A 23,445-nucleotide genomic window follows, 5' to 3' on the forward strand; every position below is an offset into this window, starting at 1 on the left:
CTACCATAAGACAAAATTTCTAACCTTGGAGATCCGAAATTACAGAGATACAATAGATTCAATATCGAGCTCCTACAAAGAGAAAAAATGTGGGTAGTCTTTTTAAAATTTTGCATAAGTTTGGTTTGAAAAATTAGTTTTAAGTAATTAAAAGAGCATAGTGAAGCATGATTATCATTAATTGATGCCCCAAAGAAAGAAAATAGAAATACATAGTAAGCAACTTGAAATATCTACCATGACTCATGAAGAAGAGGAAGAAATACAACATGATATATCAAAATTACAAGACCAAGTGCAACAAATTTCACTCTAACAAAAAGTAATAGAAGCTAAGATGGATGGTTTAAAGAAAGGAGTGGAAGATAAGATGAATGGCGTGGAAGCTAAGATTGATGGCATGGAATCTAATATGGATGGTTAGAAGTAAACATTGAATATTTGAAGAAAAACATGGAAGGTTTGAAATGAGGTTTGGTAAAGCTGCTTCAAGAAATGATTCCTAATGGAAAAAAGGTAGTATAGGAAATTCATGATGAGAACAAAAGAAACAATAATCATGATTCCATGGAATCTAATGTTGGATTGAAGACACATCATGTTCCAAAGATTGATATGAGGAAGTTTTGATGGCAAGGACCCCATAACATGGATACTACAGATGGAGAAATATTTCGATCCCCATAATGTGCAAAACACACAAAACGTACGCATTGCAACTTTATATTTAGAACCCAATCAGTTTGTATGGTTTCGATGGCTTTGCTCTCCTAAAAAAATTGTCACTTGGTTAATTTTTATGGAGGAAATGATAGCACATTATGAAGATACAAAAAGAAACACCTTCTTTATCAAATTGACAAATCTCAAACTGTCACACGGAATCTGTCAAGGGTGCGGACACGACTGACCTTCCTAGAAGTCTAAGACATTCTAATGACAAACAAGACAAAAAGGAGTGATCTTTCTCTAAATACACCTTTTATAACATGAAAACTACAAGTGTTTAGGCTTACCTTATTCCAAAACGCTATTGTTGAAGTCCGTTCTTGACGATCCGGATGAGCTCCTCCTTCAAGTCAATTCCTGCAACCACAAACAATCAAACAATTACCAAGCACTTGCATTTCATATAATAAAACATATATCCAACATGCAGACCAAGGAACACATGAAATAACTCATTAACATAAGCTATTGAGAAAAATAAACCAGTTTGTATTAATAACGAAACAAAGAAACTCTTACAACCTGGCCTTGGTGTTGTGCAAGTTCCTCCCAGGGTCCATCAAGGGTTTTCCTCTACTTTGACAAAGCTCACCCTCTCCCAAGTAGAATCAAGTGAAGACAATCTCTCCTCACAAAGGCTCTAATGGAAGACCTAAATCCTGCAGCATTTACCCAAAGAAAATGTATAGCTCCAACCTCTCCTCCTTCTGGCTCAATGCCTTTATTTATAGTGCTGTAAAGAGGTTATTCTGGTCCACCATCAATGGGATCATCCCCCTCTTTGGGTGGGATAGCTCCCTTATTGATGGGATAAGATTCCCCTTAATAGAGATACATGAACCAACTGGAGGCGCATCCATTTCATCAAACCGACCTCTAGAATGTTCTAGAAGTAACCACAAGTAACTTTTTCAAGATAAAACTCGCGCATTTTGTCTTTTACAGAGGGACGCACCTGTCCCTTTACATACAGAGCGTCCATGGACGCAGTTTTTGTGAACAAGGTCCGCGTCCCCGCAGGTAAGACTAGAGAGAACCTGCGACCCCAGAGATAAACATGATTTTTACAAGACTTTCTCTCTTTTTGAGTTTGAGATGGATAACAGAGGCATGAGACTTGCCTAAGAGGGTAGCATGACTGTTGATTTGAGCCATACTAACTGTAAGTAGTCAAGGTGACATTTTTTAGTGTAACAGGTTGCCCCCTAAAGTGCGAAGCCTGAAATAGAATAGGGTTTTGTAATTCTAGGAAGGGTGAAGCGCTTTATCATTTCAAGGATTGCCTTGTGGATGGCCTGATTGGAACCTGCAATTTTCAACACAAAATACATGGATAAGATTATATCATCACTGAGGTAGGCATTCCCATACTCAGATTCAAAACTTTAACTAATGGACTAACTACTCTGATACAGGAATGATCTTGCAGTACATCATTTTTATAGACTTTTGTAGACACAGTATGGACGCAGCCATCTGTTTATGATGAGCCTACATAGATAATGAATACAAAACTCCTCGCAGCCTGGATGGTGGAAACTAGATCCAGGGTCTTCACTTCTACTTCTCGAATTGGTACGATTCTAGCCATGTGATTAAATGATTCGATGTCGAACATGGTAGAAACCACTTGATTACCAGTCAATGATGTAAACTGTTAACAAGCGTGAGAGAAACCACCAGTAATGTCAATGGTCCTCAAAGTACCAAGCACAACCCGTGAAATGTGAATAGATGTTTTGATGTCGAACACTTCACGGAATCCTCTGATCGAAAGTCAATGATGTAAACTGACGTCAAAGGCGAGAAACCTGCCATTGATGCATGCAGACTTCAAGGTACTGTCGATTCCTAAGTCATCTTTCTAGATAATGTGTCGATGTCGATAGAAAGCGACCCGTTGCAGGCAAGCCCGCAACACGAAATCATTGTTCAAGTTGAAGAAATGTTGCTGTAAGGACTGACTCAGGGATGGTCAAATGGATGACAAGTATTTTGCAGATGAAAGTTTGTTGTTTGCAGACCTCTTGAACACATAACGACACAACAGATGGCTTGGTGACGAATAACTCAAAGTTAATCCCCGAAACCCGGTTAAAGACTTTCAAAGTGACGTGGTCAACTGTGAGGTAAAAGATTTCCCAACCCAGGTGAATGAAAAGTGTCGTGTTCAAGAGCGGTAATAAAGTTTCTTCTGAGACAAAAGGTGACAAATAGGTTCATTCTTCTCTTTTTTCCCCCACCATTTCTGGCAAGTACCTCTTTATTTTTAACAAGCTTGAGGAGGATAACATATGCTTGATTGTAAGCTCATCCTTCGGACGAGTCCAACCTAGTTTAAATTCGAACCCTAGGAAGGAGTGGTTCGTTCCTGTTTGTAATTGAACAGGTCCTCTACTGTAAAAATTTAACGAGCCCAGTATAGGAGAAACTCGGCGTTTTTCATTTTTAGAGAGTCTGAAAAAACTAAAGAAGACTCCACGTTGAACTTTTTCGTATATTTGTGTCCCTCAAGCCCGAAAAAGTATAAAATAATACCTGGGGGAACCGCTTGATCTTGCGACCAAGGAGTACTTTCATAGTAGTGTCGTTAATCTGAAAAGTAAAAAGCGATCAAGGACACGTCGTTTTATTTCCTTATCGAGTTCGAAACGACAAAAACCCGGCAATCTTTTCCTGATTTTGCGGTCAGAAAAGAGCTAAAAGGGGACCGTCTTTTAATTTCGTTTTAACGAGTGAAAAAGAAACACTCGGCGATCTTTTCATTTTTTAGGAGTCAGAAAAGGGCTTAAAAGATGACTCTGCAATTTTGTTTGTGAAAAATTTACAATTTCCCTCGAAATCCCTTTGTCCTGCACAAAAGCGACACATTACTCATACCTGTTTAAAATAGGCAAAAATACATTCAAAAACATCTTTTCATGGTAAAAAATGAACTAATTCATCCAAAAAACCTATAAAAAGACCTTTTACCATGTCATTTTTACCGTTTCACTGTTGAGGTTGAAAAAAGGGCTTTTGACAAGAAAACTTCCCGTGGTCGCTGCGGAAAATCTGACCGTTGGAATCGAACGCCGTCTCATCCAGGTATTTTACACATCCTACTCTGCATTTCTATCCGTTTAGAATCAATTTTTAGGTTTTAGTTTTATTTTTTGGGGGGGTTTTGGTTTGGGAATGCGCCTCTCGGCGGACGCAGGTGCCCTTTGGGTGACCTGCGTCCCCCGACTTTTTCTCTTACGGGAAAACGGTCGGAAGACGCAGCCCGCCTTCAGGCCAGCTGCGTCCGGGCGCCCTGTGCATCAAAGCCGGGGTGCGTCCTCCGAGAAACGCGCATTTCAAAACCCCAACTCTCTCAAAAAACCACCAAAAATTCCCAAATTAATTTCTAATGCTATTTTTTGATATGCAGGCACTAATCATGTTAGACTGGAGAGAAAGAGAGCACGTAGAGGAAGATGAAGTTGCAATAAATCATCAACCTTCTCTGGATGCCCTAAGAGCATGCGGATTGTACAAATATTGGACCATACCGGGCATGAGGGGCCAGGTAAGATTCTTGGAATGGCTGGTTGAGCGATGGAACGTACAGGAACAATGCTTTTACATAGGAGGGCACCAGCTCGAGATAGAGCCCTCGGATGTATACTTTCTCACTGGCTTGCCAAACAGAGGTGAGCAACTCAACCTTGCGGGGACTAGGCCGGGTGGCCAATCCCTTGATAGTCTCCGCGAGACTTGGTGCACACCTGGAGCTCACCATTCAAAAGGCATAGAGATAAAACACATCACTCTGCCGGAACTCAAAGTCATAGCGTTCACAGTTACCAGAATTTGCGGCGCGGCCGCTTTACACATTGCTTCTGGATCCCAAATGCGGATGGCAATTGACTGTTACCAAGGCACCATTTTCAACTGGTGTGAAGCTGTGTCGGCTCATATGAAGAGCCAACTGACCAAGGCAAGGAACGGGCGACTAAAGACTTTTGGATATGGGCCTATAGTCGTGAGCTTTGCCTTGGAGAGAATTCCAATGCTGATCCCTCAGCAACTCACTGTTGATATCTTGGGTCCTCAGCAGCCAAAGCTGATACGATGGGTTGCGGTAATGGCCTGGCATCCTGATGAGGGCGCGACAGTGGTTCGATTCTCAGATAGCTATTTTGACTGGTTAGAGGGCCAGCTTTTTGTGATACAGGATTTTCCGTATGCCGGAACAGATTTCAGAGGTGATCCGGACATGGTTCTTCCACAGGGAGAACAATGGGACGACAGAGGTACTTTTTATTTTCACAAGTTTTCTAGTTATGTATTTTTTATTTTTTATATATATCGTCTCAAAACTAATAGTAAATCTTTCAAAATGCAGATGTTGGGCCACAGCGTCCAGCCAACCTCCGGCCTTATGATAGACTACATCCAGCTGCACCGGTACCGGCCCCACAGGATGCGACAGCAGAAGTACTAGCCGATTTGGAGCATGATCTAGAGCGTCTCACGGCAGATATACCTGAGACTACTATGGATGATATTCCAATGAGGCTTCAGCGCTTCGTGGTCGCGGTCCCTGGACCATTTAGGGGTTTTTTGCGTAAGGTAGCCCGCGCAGTGGTGTCGTACAGAGAGCACCACCAGTGATTGACTAGTCACTTTTGTAGTCACATGTGACATTTTGATTTTTTTGTACTATCATTTTGCCGATCATAAGGTGTTTTAAACCTATGATCGAAGACGATGTATATATTTTTTGACACACTTCTATCTATATATATCACTATTTTACCGGCTTATCTTGTTTAACATATGTGATGGAATGTTTTTTAAATTTACTTGCATGATTATCGTAAATGTCTGTCCAATATTCGAGAAGCAATTGCATCTGCTAATGTATTCAAAGACCTTGGAATATGTTGATATTCAATGTAATCAAATTCACGTTCCAAGAGACGCACTCTCAAAAACAACCTTAATAACACAGGATTTCTGATGGCATAAACTCTATTAAGCTGTAATACAACAAGTTCAGAATCTAACCTCACTATCAAACGTCGAATTCCAAATGAAATAGATTCGGATAATAATTCAACCACTGCACTGTATTCTGCAATGTTATTCGTTGTTTGACCGAGGCTTACCCCATGCATAGAAACTAACTCATCAGAGGGCGAATAGATAACCCAAGCTGCGGAAGAGATATTCCGTGTACTACGACAAGCACCATCAGCAAATCCAATGTATGTTTGGAGAGGCGTCGACATCTACAATATCAAGAGTAAAACCAAGATGAGCCAAAATAATGACGAAAAAGCACACTTAACTAAGCACACTGACTAAACTAACACACTTGCTAGCTAGAAAGAAAATCTAACCTATCTAAAAATTTCTCCATACCCATCATTTTAAGCATAATACCTCTTTAGGTAAAGTCCATTTCTGGGTTTACCCAAAGAGTCCCCATCAAAATCAACTAACTCATAAGCCCCTTTTGCTAGCTTGCGCTTTACAATGTAGGGCCCATGCCACATAGGAACGAACTTTCCGGCACCTAGCTTATCGTTAGCTTGATCATATAATAATACTAGGTCTCCTTCCGAAAAACTTCGAGGGGTCACATTTTTATCGTACTGAGCTTTCATTCGTTTCGCGTGAGTCTCGATAGCTAAAGTAGCGTCACGTCGAGTCTCATCTAATTTAGCCAAGTATAATAACCGTTTCTCCTCTGCGGAAGTAGCTGGAAGTAATTCGACAGCCATTTGAAGTGATGGGATTTCGCATTCAATAGGTAACACAGCTTCTAAGCCATAAACTAGCTGAAAAGGGGTGAAACCTGTTGAATTTTTCACTGAAGTTCGATATGCCCATAGCGCCGAAAATAACATGTTATGCCAATTCGTTCGATGGATACCAATGATCCGTCGAATCATGACGACTAGAACTTTGTTGATTGACTCAACCAAACCGTTGGCTTGCGGATAATAAGGAGTAGAGCTATCGTGGCGCAAACCAAGCTGGCTTGTAAGCTCGGTCATCATGACATTTCGAAAATGGCTCCCATGATCAGTAATGATTGCTTGTGGGACACCAAACCTAGTTATGATATGATTGAATACGAAAACTGCAGCTGTCTTGCCGCTTGCGTCGAATGTAGGCATCGCCTCGGCCCATTTTGTAAAATAATCAACCGCCAGGATGATATACGCATGCCCCCCGGCCGAGTGAGGGTTACAAGTAATAAAGTCAATGCCCCATTTGGCAAATGGACCAGCGGCAATTATAGGGTGGAGAGGAGCAGGTGGAGCGCGCATCTTTCGATCAAATACTTGACAGTTGTGGCACGTTCTGACAGCAAGGATACAATCTTTAAACATAGACGGCCAGAAATAGCCAGCGCGCAACACCTTCTGAGCTGTGGCATACCCAGACATATGACCGCCACATGCTCCAGAGTGACAGTCATTCAAAACTCTCTCAGCCTCTTCGTGAGTTAAACAACGTCGAAAAACTAAGTCTGCCCCCGGCGATAAAGTGTATCTCCAATAATTCTGTATTGCTGGGATCGAAACCGAATTTTTCGACGGTCTTCCTTGGAAGCTTCAGGCCGAAAGGTTTGGGTTTGGAGATAGGTGATTATATCCCCATACCATGGATCTAAAGTGCTAATAAGAAACAAAGATTCGTCCACGATGGACTCCTCCGCCACAGTCTCTGTGTCAGCACTCGGGAAATCACACATTAATTCCGCAAAAACTAAAGATTTCTTAGACTTGGACTTCTCGAACTCCAAGTCGAACTCTTGCAGGATAACAATCCATTTAGAGTACTTGCCCCCTAGCAGTTGTTTTGTCAAAATATAAATCATAGGGTTGCAATCCGAAATAACGGTAGTCTTGCGGAGAAGAATGTAGTGACGAAAACGCTGGACAGCTTGAACGGCTGCCAGGGCCAATTTCTCCACATGCAAATATTTTAACTCAGTTGGGTTTAAGGTTCTACTAAGATAATATATCACATGCTCTGTTTTGAATTCATCTTCTTGAACTAACACCATTCCAATGGTGGAATGCGAAGCTGCGAGGTATAAGAAGTAGTCCTGGTTGTAGTTGGGAGGATGCAATAACGGTGCATGGGTCAACGCGTGTTTCAGTGCATCAAAAGATTGTTGGGCAATCTCGTCCCAAAAGAACTGTGCGTTCTGTTTCAACAACCGTGTAAAACCTTTAGTGACCTCGGCGTAGTTCGGGATGAATCGTCGTATAAAGTTCGCTTTCCCTTGCAAACTTTGGAGTTGGCGCAAACTCGAAGGAGGAGGCAATTTGATGATAGCCTCGACTTTCGAGGGATCGACGCGAATGCCGGTTTTTGAAACAACAAATCCCAGCAATCGACCTGCTTCTATACAGAAAACACATTTGTGAGGATTCAACCGAATTCGATAATGCCTACACATCATAAAGATTGCTCGTAGGTGGACAAGCACTAAAAAATCCACATCCAGACTAACGGTTTTACCTTCAACCCCTATAGGCAATTCTTGTAGAATACCAAACGGACGGAACCCACGGCCATCAAAGGCCTTAAGGATGGTGGGGGATTAGTTCAATGTAGGAGAACCAAGCGATCTCCAACATTGAATCGACATAATACACGTAGAAGCTCCCTCATCAATCACAGTCCGATGAATAGGCCTGTTTTTGACTATCACTGGGATTTGGAAAGCCATTTGATGGGGGAGACGTGGTGTACTATTTTCTAGATCAAAGATCATTAGGTTCGGGTCCTGAACATCGACAGCTCCAATAGCCGACAAAAGCAATCTTCGTTGCGCTGGACATGATTGCAGCACTTCGAGTGCCGACATTGCTGAAGGTGAAACAGCTAAGTCTTCAACAATGTTGTAATTCTGGGCTGCTCTCGCATGTGGATTGAAAGCAGACCTTCGAAGTACACCCTTGGCGGGCGGCTTTATCACTAAGTCTGGGTTAGGTTTTTCGATCTGTAGTAGATCGGAACCAGGAGCTGAGGTTGATGGGTTAGAGTGAGAAGATTCTGCTTCCTTACCATCAACAGGAGCCTTACTACCATAATCTTGCGATCGAGTCGCAATCCTGACATGAGACATCATCAAAATGGGTTCTTCACTGGCATTCGAAGAAGAACCTATCATCTTATTTTCCTGCTCTGGAAATGGATTCTTTAACACAGCAGGAGTCGGAGAACCTTTGACTATTTTTACTACCTCGGCCCGATGAGGGCAGTCTCTCGTAAAATGATCTTCTTCACAAATAAGACAAGGATAGCGAGGTTTACGTTTTTCGTCATTGGTTTCCGACTTTTCCGTTTTCTCCTTTGGAGCCTTGTCTGCTTTAGCCTTCTTCTTTCCTTTCTTCTTTCCACCGTTTTTGGATTTGGCTGTAGATGACTCTACAGCGTGAATGTCGGCGGTAAGTTCAGGAGGAGAAGACTCTCCTGTCGGAGAATCAGGCAAAGTGATAATTGGAGTATTGGAGGCCTTGGAAGACTTCTTCTTACTCTTCGTAGTCACGATACCGATCATGCCATCAGCGGCATGAGATCCCGAAGGAGCAGCAGCGATTTGGTTTGTCACACGGAATTTGTCAAGGGTGCGGACACGACTGACCTTCCTAGAAGTCTAAGACATTCTAATGACAAACAAGACAAAAAGGAGTGATCTTTCTCTAAATACACCTTTTATAACATGAAAACTACAAGTGTTTAGGCTTACCTTATTCCAAAACGCTGTTGTTGAAGTCCGTTCTTGACGATCCGGATGAGCTCCTCCTTCAAGTCAATTCCTGCAACCACAAACAATCAAAAAATTACCAAGCACTTGCATTTCATATAATAAAACATATATCCAACATGCAGACCAAGGAACACATGAAATAACTCATTAACATAAGCTATTGAGAAAAATAAACCAGTTTGTATTAATAACGAAACAAAAAAACTCTTACAACCTGGCCTTGGTGTTGTGCAAGTTCCTCCCAGGGTCCATCAAGGGTTTTCCTCTACTTTGACAAAGCTCACCCTCTCCCAAGTAGAATCAAGTGAAGACAATCTCTCCTCACAAAGGCTCTAATGGAAGACCTAAATCCTGCAGCATTTACCCAAAGAAAATGTATAGCTCCAACCTCTCCTCCTTCTGGCTCAATATCTTTATTTATAGTGCTGTAAAGAGGTTATTCTGGTCCACCATCAATGGGATCATCCCCCTCTTTGGGTGGGATAGCTCCCTTATTGATGGGATAAGATTCCCCTTAATAGAGATACATGAACCAACTGGAGGCGCATCCATTTCATCAAACCGACCTCTAGAATGTTCTAGAAGTAACCACAAGTAACTTTTTCAAGATAAAACTCACGCATTTTGTCTTTTACAGAGGGACGCACCTGTCCCTTTACATACAGAGCGTCCATGGACGCAGTTTTTGTGAACAAGGTCCGCGTCCCCGCAGGTAAGACTAGAGAGAACCTGCGACCCCAGAGATAAACATGATTTTTACAAGACTTTCTCTCTTTTTGAGTTTGAGATGGATAACAGAGGCATGAGACTTGCCTAAGAGGGTAGCACATATGACCAACTTCGACCCAAAAGAAGGTTGTAGTCTAGAGGGGCATCAACCACTTCCACATCCAGACTAACGGTTTTACCTTCAACCCCTATAGGCAATTCTTGTAGAATACCAAACGGACGGAACCCACGGCCATCAAAGGCCTTAAGGATGGTGGGGGATTGGTTCAATGTAGGAGAACCAAGCGATCTCCAACATTGAATCGACATAATACACATAGAAGCTCCCTCATCAATCACAGTCCGATGAATAGGCCTGTTTTTGACTATCACTGGGATTTGGAAAGCCATTTGATGGGGGAGACGTGGTGTACTATTTTCTAGATCAAAGATCATTAGGTTCGGGTCCTGAACATCGACAGCTCCAATAGCCGACAAAAGCAATCTTCGTTGCGCTGGACATGATTGCAGCACTTCGAGTGCCGACATTGCTGAAGGTGAAACAGCTAAGTCTTCAACAATGTTGTAATTCTGGGCTGCTCTCGCATGTGGATTGAAAGCAGACCTTCGAAGTACACCCTTGGCGGGCGGCTTTATCACTAAGTCTGGGTTAGGTTTTTCGATCTGTAGTGGATCGGAACCAGGAGCTGAGGTTGATGGGTTAGAATGAGAAGATTCTGCTTCCTTACCATCAACAGGAGCCTTACTACCATAATCTTGCGATCGAGTCGCAATCCTGACATGAGACATCATCAAAATGGGTTCTTCACTGGCATTCGAAGAAGAACCTATCATCTTATTTTCCTGCTCTGGAAATGGATTCTTTAACACAGCAGGAGTCGGAGAACCTTTGACTATTTTTACTACCTCGGCCCGATGAGGGCAGTCTCTCGTAAAATGATCTTCTTCACAAATAAGACAAGGATAGCGAGGTTTACGTTTTTCGTCATTGGTTTCCGACTTTTCCATTTTCTCCTTTAGAGCCTTGTCTGCTTTAGCCTTCTTCTTTCCTTTCTTCTTTCCACCGTTTTTGGATTTGGCTGTAGATGACTCTACAGCGTGAATGTCGGCGGTAAGTTCAGGAGGAGAAGACTCTCCTGTCGGAGAATCAGGCAAAGTGATAATTGGAGTATTGGAGGCCTTGGAAGACTTCTTCTTACTCTTCGTAGTCACGATACCGATCATGCCATCAGCGGCATGAGATCCCGAAGGAGCAGCAGCGATTTGGTTTGACTTTGGAAGATCCGGAATTTTCTCATGTAACGTACCCGACTGAGTATAAACCAAGTCAAGGTACTGTGCCTGAGCAATGACTTGCTCCTCAGTAACTACTCCGGCCTTAGCGACATCTTCAGTAATTCTTGGTAATAATGATTTGACAAACCATTCAGCTAAGATTTGGTCCGGGATAAAAACTTTGACTAACCTTCTTCGACGTCTCCACTCATGGATGTGATCAGAAATGTACGTGGACGTCGATTGTTTTAGCGAAGTTAATAACTCAGTACCATTGTCGTATCTGACTGGTAACTGAAAATGAGTTAAGAACGAGGTAGCTAACTGACTAAAGTTGTAAAAAGAGGCCCGTGGTAACTCAATGTACCACTTGGCCGCGAGACCAATGAGTGTACGCTGGAAAAGACGTAAGCGGATAGAATCATCTATGATGGAATTTGATGCACACCAGAGGTGGTAAGTCATCACGTGATTAGACGGATCCTCTCCAGACTTCCCCTCGAACTTGGGTATATCGCTGGGCAACTTATTTGGCATTGGCGGCCAAAACGGAAGATATTGAATTGGATCGTTCGTTAGGCGCGTCAAGTCGGGTAAATCTAAAGTTGCAATAAATGGTAACTGTCGGTTAGGATCTCTGAAACTCTGAGTCACAATACCAGCCCCAGGAGGAGGATATCCAGGATAACTAGGAACAGGATTCGCATTGGGGATATTATACCTCTTGGAAAACCAGGATTAACCGGACCGTACTGGGGTTGTTGAGGTGGTTGATAATTGTACCCAGGATACGGTTGATACTGGTAAACCGGTTGTTGGGCAGCTTGCCCAGGTTGATACTGTCCCTGGTACGGAGGTTGAACAAATTGAGGTTGAGTAGTAACAACCGTACTAGTACCAGGTTGACCTACAGGCATCTGGACTGTGGTTTGAACTGTGTGTCCAGACAACGGTACAGATATCTGAGGAGTGGTTACAGGGACAGTAGGAACTGGAGCTGCCGATACTCCAGAAGTAAACATGGTAGATGAAGCGGTAGTTGCTACAGCCGTGTGAGGTGGAGTACCTGGTGCAATTGGCGGCTGAGTAACTACAAAAGTTACAGGGGTCTGAACACTTGACTGGACAAGTTGCGGTTGCTGGGATGGACCAGGAACTGCAGGTTGTCCTGCTTGAGGTACCGACTGCATACTTGGTTGCAACATCTGTTGACCCTGTGACGGATCCCATGTTAACATTCCAGGGTATTGACTCGTAACAGGTTGAGGATACTGAGACCCATAGCCGTATTGAGGATAGGGTTGATAACTGTAAGGTGTAGTCCCATATGATTGCCCTTGAGGTGGTTGATAACCTTGACTAGGGTATTGACCCGTAGGTTGATAACCTTGAGGTAAATACGAATACTGGGGTTGACCTTGACCTTGAGGTTGGTATCCTTGAGGTTGATACCCTTGGGGTTGCCATCCTTGAGGTTGCCATCCTTGAGGTGGATACTGATACTGAGGTTGACTTTGGGGTACATATTGAGGCTGGGGTTGATACCCTTGGGGTTGATACCCTTGAGGTTGCCCCCCAGTCACGAATGAAGTACCTTGAGGTTGCCCCCCAGGTATAAACGAAGGTTGCCCCCCAGGCGGTAATTGGCCACCTTGAGGTTGGTTAATGGGAGTTGAACCTGACATCATATAAACGTCACCTATACTCAATGGTACATTACCACTGTTTCCAACTAATAACCCATGATCAACAGGTTGAGGAGATGCTCCCGCAAAGGTACCAGAAAGTGATTGATACCCAGTAGGAACAGAAGGACCGCCATGTAAAAATGATTCAGGACTTTGTGAAAACACAGATGACTGACCAGACATATTTACAGGAGAATGAATTCCTCTAGGTGGAACCGGAGTACGAGGTGTAGAAAAACCTACTGAGTTGTCTAAAAAATTGGTTAATGCAAGGTACCAAGATTCAGTTCTAGGAGGACTGTAAAATATGGATTCACGCTCCCTTAAATCAAGGGTAATTAGATCTTCGGAATTAGAAACGCCTATTTCTTCCTCTGGAACAAGTTCTTCTATGGCAATTAATCCAACAGGAAGATTTTCGGTGATAATTCTTTCTATTCTTGGTGAATCAGGAACACTAGGAGTTGGAGTAACAGGTTCTGAAATTTCAGGTTCTTCGCCTGTTTCACTGGCAGATGAAAAACTACCAGCAAGCTCGGAAACTGCAACAGCTTCGGGATTGTAACCTGTTTCTAAACTTTGGTAATACGGATGGACTACCAAGGAAGATTCTCCTTCTTCAGGTGATCCTACTCTACTGCCACTAGGAGGAGTTACAAGGACCTTTAACCCTTCTAAATTACCTGGGTCGTCTCGAGGAGGGGATCCCCTAAGTCTACGGGATCTTCTCAACAATTCGGCCACAGACACAACTTCAGGAGACTGGCCCGCAATTCGACGGGACCTTCTTGGTGATTCCGCCACAATTAAAGATTTTAACTACAACACACGAAAACAAAATAAAAAAGTTCAAATCAAACCACCTAAAGTCTTCTAAAGAACCAATCAATTTTGAAGCACACGCCTAAATAATCTAGAGCGTCAAACCATACACAAACAGTAGTCTTCCGGACCAAAAACGCTAGTTGGTGATTAAGCCCAATGTCGCAGGATTCAGTAAAGAAATAGTGGGTGGAACAGTTACCCCGGCAACCTGCTTAATGAATAGACTGGACCAAGTTCCTCCACTTTAACCGTCTCGAAGTGAAGCGAACCCCCCAGAAAATCCAAGTGAGTATAACCGACGTCTGCTCCAGGTACAGTGGGACCTTCCCTCCACCGTCACCTTGGGTAGAATCCTAGATATTATGGCCACTAAGGTTACCAATCACAACAATTACACCTGGGGGAACAGTCTAGGCTCCAACAGCACGCAAGGGCAGAGTAGCAAGCTCCAATCCCCTTACCGGCTCCTTGACAACAATCCAAGGTTTACCGATAAGTGACCCCTGGCTCCTCGACAATGGTTAATCCGAGGTTTACCGTTTGTAATACGTACTGTCTGGCGTCGTTCCCAACGAGGGAGGAATGATCCCCTCACTGGTTCGGACACGAGCTCGTGCTTCTCCTTTAAGAGGAGCTTTCCCAGAATGTAACTGAAACAATTGGATTTGTTCTACTCAAGATAGACTATCTGTTTGGTTTTGTAGTCTTGGAGAGTTAAGTACTCACCTACTCCAAGACCCTAGCCTAAGCTATGTTGGTGCTTCAGAGCCCTAGAAAAATAAAGATTACTAGATTGATTTTAATTTAAGCGTTACTTTTAAGGTTGTTTCTTAAGTCAAAAGGTGATGGAAGTGAAACTAGTGGTGTGTTGACTCGACTCGAAACCACTACAAAATGCACCTAGAATGATTTATCCACTACTTTACTTTTCGATGAATTGCTTTAACTAAAAAGTTGAGAGAATGCAATCTTTGTAAAAGCAACCTTTTAATTGAAAACAATCAAAGAAACAATTCGTTTGTCTTTTCCAAGCATAAAAACATAACTTCTCTTTACATGCACGAAAAAACTCTTTTCTTCTTTTGAAAACAAAAAGCTACTTGAAACAAGACTTTTAAGAAGATGTTTTTGTATTTTTCTTTTAATAAAGCAAGTAAATCTAATTTAAACAAAAAATCAATCTTAACAACTCTTAAAATCTATGAAAATGCACTCATAAGCAAACTAAAGGTAAATTTACTCTAAGCAATCTTAACGAGGCCAAAACTAACAATGATTATTTCTAAGGTGTTTTACTTGATTACAATCAAATCAAGGGCTAGCTTATTGCAGAATCAAAAACTAGCCAAAACAAAATTCTAATCTTTTTGTTCTTTTTTAAAATGGAAATCAATACTTTATAAACAAGTAATTCGAAATTTGACCCAACACAACTCAAATGGCAAGTTGCACACAAAAGGAGACTTTACGACAGGCCAGACTTCTAAGAAGGTTGACTAACCAGAGATATCTAAGGCTGGACAACTTTCTACTAGCAAAGTCACTACAAAGCCTTTCCAAAAATCAAACCCTAGGTCAAAACTTCGTTGAAAACCACTAAAACACTCAAAGCTCACAAAACTAGTTTAGGTGAAAATTCTTGACAGGGTACTAAAGAATCTGGGCGGAAAACACTAAGGAAAAACAAAATCTAAAAGCAATTTGAAGCAAAAATGGAATTTTCTTAAGTTTTACAGGAAGACGCAGGCAACCCGTTGTCACAGGTGCGGCCCCGCTCTGTGCAGACGGCAACAGCGCGTCCAAAGACGCACTGTGCAGTACTAAGAGGGTGCGTCCGTCTGGAAAAATAAAGAAAAACCAAATCTAACTAAATCTAAAGCTAAGCCACCCAAATACTAATTCTCACAGTCAAAAACCAGAAAATAAAAATGATTTTCTCAAAGCAAAGTTCATATAAAGGAAAAGACTCTCTCATTAATGGCTCCCCAGCGGAGTCGCCAATTTGTCACACGGAATCTGTCAAGGGTGCGACACGACTGACCTTCCTAGAAGTCTAAGACATTCTAATGACAAACAAGACAAAAAGGAGTGATCTTTCTCTAAATACACCTTTTATAACATGAAAACTACAAGTGTTTAGGCTTACCTTATTCCAAAACGCTATTGTTGAAGTCCGTTCTTGACGATCCGGATGAGCTCCTCCTTCAAGTCAATTCCTGCAACCACAAACAATCAAACAATTACCAAGCACTTGCATTTCATATAATAAAACATATATCCAACATGCAGACCAAGGAACACATGAAATAACTCATTAACATAAGCTATTGAGAAAAATAAACCAGTTTGTATTAATAACGAAACAAAGAAACTCTTACAACCTGGCCTTGGTGTTGTGCAAGTTCCTCCCAGGGTCCATCAAGGGTTTTCCTCTACTTTGACAAAGCTCACCCTCTCCCAAATAGAATCAAGTGAAGACAATCTCTCCTCACAAAGGCTCTAATGGAAGACCTAAATCCTGCAGCATTTACCCAAAGAAAATGTATAGCTCCAACCTCTCCTCCTTCTGGCTCAATGCCTTTATTTATAGTGCTGTAAAGAGGTTATTCTGGTCCACCATCAATGGGATCATCCCCCTCTTTGGGTGGGATAGCTCCCTTATTGATGGGATAAGATTCCCCTTAATAGAGATACATGAACCAACTGGAGGCGCATCCATTTCATCAAACCGACCTCTAGAATGTTCTAGAAGTAACCACAAGTAACTTTTTCAAGATAAAACTCGCGCATTTTGTCTTTTACAGAGGGACGCACCTGTCCCTTTACATACAGAGCGTCCATGGACGCAGTTTTTGTGAACAAGGTCCGCGTCCCCGCAGGTAAGACTAGAGAGAACCTGCGACCCCAGAGATAAACATGATTTTTACAAGACTTTCTCTCTTTTTGAGTTTGAGATGGATAACAGAGGCATGAGACTTGCCTAAGAGGGTAGCATGACTGTTGATTTGAGCCATACTAACTGTAAGTAGTCAAGGTGACATTTTTTAGTGTAACACAAACAAAAGGGTTCAATGGTGGAGTACATTGAGGAATTCAAAAAATTGGATATAAGGGTAAAATATATTTCAAAGGAGCGTAGAATTGATGTGTTCATAGGGACTTTAAAGGATAACATCCAACATGAAGTTCGCCTTTGGGAACCTGATTCATTGGAGAAGGCATTCAGGTTGGCAAGAAAAATTTAAACAAAAATTATGGCAACGAGGAAGCCTCCCACTTACAACTATAAAGATGGAAGTGTTGCTTCTCCTAGCCTTACACAACATACAAGGTTGAAACCACAACAATTGGAAGAAAAAAGAACAAAGGGCTCTGTTACAGTTGTGATATAAAGCACACTAAAGGTCATAACTGTGCTGAGAAGAAATGATTTTACAGATATTGTGAAGAGGAGGAAGAAAAGGAACAAGAAACATCAAAAGAAGAAGATATACACCAGGAACCAACCCTAGAGAAAGAAGAAATGAATCTGACCATATCTTGTAATGCATTGGTAGGAATTACCACTCTCGAAACTCTCAAGATAGAAGGACATATCAAAAGGAAAAATGTAATAGTGTTGATTGATTCGGGTAGTACCCATCATTTTATTCATTGTAAGATAGCCAAGGAATTGAATTGCTTCCTATAACCAGCACTAGAGTGTCAAGTGATGGTTGCAAATGGAGCAACCATAAATTGCTCTGGAAAGTGCAATAATATCAAGCTATCCATGGGAGAATATGTAATGAATAGTTCAATGCTTTCCATTCCAATGAGTTGTGATGATTTTGTACTAGGATTCCAATGGCTACAATCTTTGGGTACGATAGATTTTAATTTTCAAGAACGTTTCATGAAATTTTTTTTGGGAAGGAAAGGAAGTTGAATTAAGGGGTATTGCAGGGAAACTAGGAAAGATAATCAGCTCCAACAACATGACAAAGCTTCTAAATAAATAACAATGGGGTGTAATTTCACAATTATGTTCACTAGAAGTTCCCACATCGAAATCCTCTATTTCTCCAGATCTCCAAAATGTTTTGGACAATCATTCCAAGGTATTTGAGACTCCCAAAGGCCTCCCACCTATTCGTGATCATCATCATGCTATTCATTTGATTCCAGGAAGTGTTCCCCCAAACATCAGGCCTTACAAATATCCATATGGCCAAAAGAGTGAAATTGAACTTATGGTTGCAGAAATGCTAGAGGTTGGTATAATTCGACCTAGTCAAAGTTCTTTCTCTGCTCCAGTGGTATTGGTACACAAGAAGGATGGATCATGGTGCATGTGTCCAAATTATAGGGAGCTCAACAAGATTACTATTAAAGATAAATTTCCCATTCCTGTCATTGATGAATTATTGGATGAATTACATGGAGAAATATACTTCACCAATTTGGATCTTCATTCAAAATATCATCAAATCAGAATGAAAACTGAAGACATTCCAAAAACAACATTTAAAACTCATGAGGGTCATTATGAATTTTTGGTCATGCCTTTTGGCCTTACCAATGCACCTTCTATATTTCAAGGTTTGATGAATTCCATTTTCAAACCCTTCCTTAGAAAATTTGTGTTAGTATTTTTTGATGATACACTAATCTACATCATGTCTTGGAAGGATCATGTCAACATGTTGACGAGGTGCTTAAATTATTGGAGGAGAAACAATTATATTCAAAAAGCTCCAAATGTTTATTTGGAGTACAAGAGGTGGAATATGTGGGTCATGTTGTATCTCGTGAAGGTGTTAAGGTAGACCATAGCAAAATTAAAGCCATTAAGGAATCGAAAATTCCCACATCCATAAAGCATATGCGAGGATTTCTCTGGTTGAAAGGGTATTATCGCAAGTTTGTTAAGAATCATGGGAGAATAGTAGCACCTCTAACAACATTACAAAAGAAAGATGCATTTTCTTGGACTCCAGAAGCAACCAAGGCCTTTGAACATCTTAAAGAGGTAATGTTCCAAGCACCAGTATTAGCTAAGCCAGACTTCACAAAAACCTTTATTGTGGAGTGTGATGCCTCAGGAAATGGAATTGGTGTTGTTTTAATTCAAGAAGAAAGACCCATTGCTTTTGAAAGTTGTCCAATCAAATGAAACTATTTACACAAATATATTTATGAGAAGGAAATGTTGGCATTACTACATGCACTTAACAAATGGCGACCTTACCTAATGGGAAGACACTTCAAGGTAAAAATGGATCATGATAGTCTTAAATACTTTTTGGAAAAAATATTATCTTTAGAAGAACAGCAAAAATGGGTCACAAAGATGTTGGGTTATGACTTTGAAATCATCTACAAAAAAGGGAAGCAAAATGTTGTTGTAGATGCACTCTCAAGAATGGATGAGGATGTTTGTGCCATTTCTATTATCCAACCAGATTAGATAAACAAAGCAAGGGTTGAATGGAATAATGGTGAAGAAGTGTGGGCACTCATTCAAAAGGACTAGTAAGATCCCAGTACATCTGATACATTTATTTGGAAAAATGATTCGTTATGGTACAAAGATCACTTATACCTCTGTAAATTCCCAACTCAAACAACATATTCTTCTGGAATTGCACACCTCTCCCTTACGATGGCACTCAGGGTTTTTAAAAACTTACCACAGGGTTAAGAAAGAGTTTTTTTGTAATGGCCTTAATCTTATATTCAAAAGTTTGTGGAATAATGTTTGGTTTTCCAACACAATAAAGTTGAGACAACTAAGACCCCATGTCTGTTACAACTTTTATCCATTCCAAGTCAATGTTGGGAGGAGGTTTCAATGGATTTTATCACAAGTTTACCCAAGTATGAAGGATAGAGTGTCATCATGGTCATAGTTGATAGACTTACCAAGTATGCACACTTTTGTGCATTATCTCATCCATTTAAAGTCGGTACAGTTGCTACTTCATTTAGGGAAACAATTCAAAAGATACATGGAAAACCAAATATTATTGTAATCGACAAAGATCCCATTTTCATTGGAAATTTTTGGATAGAATTATTTTCTTATTTGGGTACTTAGTTAGCTCATAGCCCATCTTACCATCCTCAATCTGATGGGAAAACTGAGATAGTGAACAAATGTTTGGAAGGATACCTTCATTTCTTTTTATTTGATAAACAGACACAATGGGTCAAGTTGTTGCCTCATGTTGAATGGTGGTATAACACTTCCTTCCATACTACGGCAAAAATGATTTTATTTATGGAACTTTATGAAAATCATCCAAAGTCCATCACATCATCTTTAAAAGAAAATTTTAAGGTTCAAGTAGTGGAAGATCACATCGAGCATCAACAACAAGTTCCAAAACTCTTAACGGATAACATCACTTTGGCATAGAATAGAATGAGAAACTAGGAAAATCAACATCGCAACGAAATAAGTTTTGATGTAGGTGAATGGATATTTCTAAAACTACAACCATACAAACAAATGTCCCTTAAGAAAGCTAAGAAGGATAATAAATTATCACCAAATTGTTATGGTCCGTACAGGGTGTTACAAAATATTGTTACTATGGCATATAAATTGGAGCTTCCTCCATCTTCCCGAGTGCACCCAGTTTTCCATGTTTCATGATTAAAGAAGGGTATATGTGAGAAGATCCTAGTTAAAACAATATTACCAGAACCTGACAAGGAAGGAAAAATCATATTGGAACCTGAAGCAGTCACAAAAACAAGAAAACGACAGCTACGATATCGATCAATTTCAGAGTATCTCATCAAGTGGAAGAACTTACCTGCTAAAGATTCCACATGGGAGGATGAGAATTTTATATAGAAACATCCAGAACTACTCAAGCATTGAGGACAACACTTTTTCAAGGAGAGGGGAATATTAGGTCCCTATACTACTATTTTAACCCCTTATTGTTACTAGTGCAACCCCCTTATTGTATTATTGTTCCCATACAGTCCCCATCTTGTTATTATTGTGCCCCATAGAAGCCCACTATTGTTATTGTTGTGCCATTGCAATATTATTGTTATGTAGGCTCTAATTGTATTGGGACCCCTTAGACTCCTATATATAGAAAGGAGGTATTGTAATTTGTATCATCCAAGAATTGTTCATTTGTGTAATGTAAAGGAGGCTTCCCTCTCGAAGAAGCTGATTTTGAAGTTGTTGATCTATCTTTTCTTCTATTTTGTGAGCTAGTTACATAACATCTACCCATATAACCATCCAACTGGGGTAAACATGCGACCAGATGCTACTCTAATTGGATTCAACCTCCTATGTGACCTTAAGGAAGTGGAATTGATGGAACACATCCATCCACCTATCCACATCAACAATAGAACCCTCAAGAGATGTCTTAGCCACTCAGACATCATATCCCTGAGTCCCGCTAAGGTTCTGGACATCTTAAGCCTCACTCGCTCTCATGCTATAGGAAAGAGAGCATCTACAAACCCAAAGTCGCACTCACAGGCTTGCCTACGAGCATCCAGAGACCTGCTTTACCAGTTTTATGCCAGCAACCCTAGGATTCGAGCCACTTTTTAGGCCAAGAGCCTAGACCACTGCCCATAATGGAATGATAACTTAGGAGCAGTAAAATAATAGGGAATTAATGATGAAAAAACAATAATTTAAATAAGACCTTAATCAGATACCTACTAGCCGTGACAGGAATTTCATTAAACATGTCACAAGCATGTAATCTACAGGTGTAACCAACAAAATTAAACATAGTGAACTTGTACTTTTTTTAGAATCACTAAGAACCATTTTTCCCTCATTCCATTTGTTTCATTACCATCTATTAGGCCATAGATACATTATCCATTCATTTACAAGTAAAACATGCTAAAATCCATACATAGTTGTTGTCATAAAACACACATATAACCAACATAATAACAATAGAAATACTCATGAAAGTACAACCATATAAACCACATATAATCCATAAAAATTCTCATAAAAATACAAGGATAAATAACCTTTCATTAATGATGCAAAAACCAAACCCAGGATGGGACTTCCACGTTCCACCTGACCATAGAATGGCTAAGCCAAATCTCTCTTCAGCCATTCACCCCCGTGCCATTTTCCAAGCATGAATGTGGGACTCAAACCAAAAGAACCAACCAGGGCATATCGAGGATAAACCACCTCACCCTCGTAAATAGAAACCAGGGTCTATTGTAATCCATCCCAGATCACTAGGCCAACATAATGAGCACATCATAACAAGATTTACCATGATCTCCACCCGATCTCTAGGCCAAACAAGCATGGATACCACTGGATTTCTCCACCTACATCATGAGGAATTTTCCTATCTCCTAGTCTCTCAAGATTTACCGCAATCCAAACTTGGATCACTAGGCCCTAAATCGAGATCCACACTCCAGGCTTTACCACATATCCCAAACTCAAGATTACTAGGCCTAACAAAGAGAAAACCACCTCTTGGATTTATTGTATATCCTACCATTCACCAGCAAGGATTCCTAGGCCCACTGAGGCAACACAATTCTAGCTTTACCGCAACCCATAGTCTGGCTCAGGGGTCACTAGGTCAGTGGCTTTACCGTGATCCATAGTTTAGTTCATGGACCACTAGGCCATGTTCTCTATCATTTAGAGATCCACCCCACTCAGCTTTGAACCCATCCAACAATCCAGCTCAACCAAAACATGAGAACCCCATCACACCATGGCTATTCGGAAATGGCAAGGCTAGGCTGAAAACACTATTACACTTGGAAAAAACCATGCCATGATAGAAAATAACCACATGTAAAACCATGCATTCCAAATCTAGCAAGGAAAATACACATGCAAATCAATACCTGCAATGAATCTTGTTTTAGTTGCTTGATCTTGCCTTTCCCTACTTGATCTTTTCTTCCTCTTGCCTTGTTTGCCTGTCTTGCTCCAATGACAAAATGCTCCAAGAAAATTCTAAGTGTCCAAGAGTGAGAGAGAGAGAGAGAGAGAGAATACTGAGAGAGATTCCAAAGAAAACTAAAAATAGGTTACCAACTAATCCTCAGAAGCATTTTTATTAATGAGGTCCCTATTTTCTTCATTTTCCATTATTTTCCTTCAATTTCCTCCTCACATGCAACCTGTGATCTTTCACCTCCATTTTCTCTTAATTTCCATTATTTTCATAAATAAATGTGACAAAAATTCCATTTTGCCTTTCCAAAGCCTTGGCCATTTCCTTTTCCAATTTCCTTAGCCATAAACAACCAAATTAACACCCCCTAGGATGTCTTTCCCAACATTCATCTTGGAATACATGTCCCATCAACCGTGGTTATTATTTTTTCCTTTATTTACCTTTATTACATGGAATTTTCACCATGGATGTTACAAAATCAAACTCACTAAAAACCTCCTACAAAGGAGAT

This window comes from Pinus tabuliformis, chromosome Q, assembly GCF_031772625.1.
Source record: "Pinus tabuliformis cultivar Carrire ecotype Pingquan chromosome Q, CPIR1, whole genome shotgun sequence".
NCBI classification, from domain to species: domain Eukaryota; kingdom Viridiplantae; phylum Streptophyta; class Pinopsida; order Pinales; family Pinaceae; genus Pinus; species Pinus tabuliformis.